Source organism: Triturus cristatus, chromosome 1_1 (genome assembly GCF_964204655.1).
Source record: "Triturus cristatus chromosome 1_1, aTriCri1.1, whole genome shotgun sequence".
Lineage (NCBI taxonomy): Eukaryota > Metazoa > Chordata > Amphibia > Caudata > Salamandridae > Triturus > Triturus cristatus.
Genome location: NC_140579.1, coordinates 1,067,397,442 through 1,067,400,352, shown reverse-complemented (window position 1 = coordinate 1,067,400,352; position 2,911 = coordinate 1,067,397,442). Strand labels below are relative to the sequence as shown.

At 52.2% G+C, this 2,911-nt stretch overlaps 1 pseudogene; it reads left to right on the top strand.

Moving 5' to 3' along the window:
* Positions 1-674: 674 nt before the first annotated feature.
* Positions 675-2,547, top strand: LOC146871548 (2',5'-phosphodiesterase 12-like; annotated as a pseudogene).
* The last annotated feature ends 364 nt before the right edge of the window (positions 2,548-2,911 follow it).

Below are 2,911 nucleotides of genomic sequence, written 5' to 3'. Positions count from 1 at the left end.
GGAATGACAGCCATCTCAGAGATGGCGGCTTGCTGAGGTTAGCAATCCACGATGTCTGTGATTGCTTTTAAATACAGTCATTGTTTTTCCTTTTTTAAATGCAACCCGTTTTCCATAAAGGAAAATGAGCTAAGTTTAAAAAAAAATTAAAAGTGTAACTTTTATTTTTAGGTCTTGCCTTGTGTTGCAGTGCATGTGCTGGCCGCTCGGCAAGATTTATTGTGAACGAGGAGTTTCAATAAAGGGCTTGAAGCCCCGCCCCTCATTTCAATTGGCTGGCGTCACCGTTTATGCTAAATGGTGGCCTGACATTGGAAATGAGGGTTTTTCGTTGACGCACTTTCGCCTCCGATCCAGACTGGGTCGCCTGCTTTACTGCTGTCGCAAAGCACTTTCTTATCTTTATGGGGCCATGTGTTTCTAATTAGCATGGAGGAGCGCTCTGCCCCCGACCTCTCAAAGGAAAAAAATCTTGGTTTTGAGGTGGGGGGCAGTGCGCGCCTCCACGCTAATTAGAAACACATGGCCCCATAAAGCTCAGAGATCGATGCTTTTTTCTGTGTCTATGCAGGTGCAAACTGCGATAGATTCCCGGAAGCCGGTAATGAATGGCTCTCCTGTCTTGTCCCGTTAGCTAGAATCCTCACCGCCCTTGTGTACTGGGCGCTGGGTTGATGATGAGGCTCTCAGCCTGGAAGCTACTGCGGTGTGTCCTGGGTTACCCGCTTTGGCTCTACGCCTGCTCCAGCACCTGTAGCCCACCTAGCGGGATGGAGAAGGCTGTGGTATGCTGTGTGCCTTCGGAACCCAAGCTGGCCCTCTCCTTCACTCTTGATGGCAGTCAGAAGCACATGCAACGGGACCAGTCGGAGCCTCTGGGCCGGGCGCTGGCCCGCATCACAACCAACGCCGTCAAAGCAGCCCAGAGCAGCAAGGCCAAGAAATGCAAGCACGGTGGAAAGGCCTCCCGGTCTGCCTCCCTTGCAGAGCCGTACGAGCGCCTCTACTACCAGGAACAGCCGCTGCCCGACAAGCTACTCAACTCCGAGGCCTGGCAGGACGGTGCCGTTCTGCACGTGGGTGATGCCTGCTATACGGTGGAGCGCAACCCGCCCTCTTTCCGCCAGGCGCAGCTTCCCTGCCACATTATGGCCGGCTTCCCTATCTGCCCCGCTCTGCGCATCGGGTTTGTGTAGCTGGAGGCCTCGCTCTTCCGCTGGTTCAAGGAGGCGCCCGAGGAGCCAGGAGGCTGGGCCCTCGTTGGAAGCCAGCGGGTTTACATACTAAAACTAACGCGGACATCGGGCTGCGGATGAAGCTGCACTGCACCGCAGGCAGTGTGGACCCCCCGCGGTACGTCGCCACCTGGGAGGTGGAGGCCAGCTGCACGGTGGAGGCCGGGCCTGGGGTGTGCGCCTTTGAACAGCGGCACCTGTACACGCAGCGGGTGAGCGCAGAGTCGCTCCTCCACACAGTCTCCTACAACATCTTTGCGGACACGTACGTACAGACCGAGCACTCTCGGGTCGTGCTGTACCCCTACGGTGCGCCCTACGCCCTGGACATGGACTACAGGCAGACCCTACTGCGCAAGGAGCTCAGTGGCTACAACCTGCTCTGCCTGCAAAGGGTGGAGTGTCCGGTCTTCATGCACAGTCTCTGCCCAGCCCTGGTTGCTTTCGGCTTGCAGGGCCTCTTCAAGCTGAAGGAGAAGCAGCACGAGGGCCTTGCCAACTTCTACCAGCCGGACCAACTAACCCTGCTCAGTCAGCATGACATCTGCCTCAGCGAGGCATTGTTGGTGGAGCCCATGCACGCCGAGCTGCTGGAGAAGCTGTCGGACTACGGAGCGGCCAAGCGGCAGCTGCTGCAGAAAGCCACTGCCTTACAGGTGAGCGAGGAGTGGGCCTACTGTTGCATCTCTGGAGCTAATCTGCACAGGTCTGCTGTGACCGCAACCTTACTTGTGTTTCAACTGCATTTATATAGCGCTTTCGACCACTGACGAGGCAATGGGCATTTTATTTGTACCAACAAGGCCACATGCTGACATTATGTTGTTGATTGGAGGTGTAGTTTAGTGACCTATGTGAGTAATTTGAGCCTGAGTACTTGTTTTCATTTCTGCGCCACTTGCCTTCTGGCATCATCACTAGTGTTCATATGCCTGTGAACGTGTTTGTGAAACTATTGGGCAAACCGCATCAGTTTGTGTGCCTTTGGTCATATGACGTAATTGTGAAACGTGTTGCCTCCTCCCTTTTGGGATGAAAACAATCGTGACCTCCCTCCCCACCTCGCGCACCCATCCCAACGTTTGTCTGCTTATAAACTAAGGTTGTGTTATAGAAATACAAAAATAGCAACTGATGCGAATAACCAAAGCATGGGAATCGGTGAACAGCAATCAGTAACAATGGAGCAGGAAAGTGACGGGTCAAACTATTGTGTGGAAATGCCTCAATTACTAACCTCTAAATGCAGGGATTTAAGTGGGCCGGGTCCTGCCGGTGCTCATCACCAGCAGTTCTAAAAAGCAGGTGCTGAGACAGGTCCCTATGGGGCTCCCCATATTTGCCCTCACCCTCAGAGTAAAAAAAAATCATAACTCTGCAGCAGTACCATCCGTCACTGCCTTTAATGTAACTACCACCAGACTCTTTATAGATCTTTCACAGTTTCATCATGTCAGAACGGAAGCATTTTCAATAATATTTACAGGGCCACTGGACTTATGCTGCAGCAGAGGGCCAAATTATGTGGCAGGGTTAAGTAAATTATGCGCCAAGAAAAATCAAATTATGCGGCATATTTTGTTTTTACACTTGTTAATTACTGCCTTTGGCATTGGTTGCACATCATTAGGATCAATTTAATATTCAAATACAGCAATAAGCAACAGAAAGGTGAC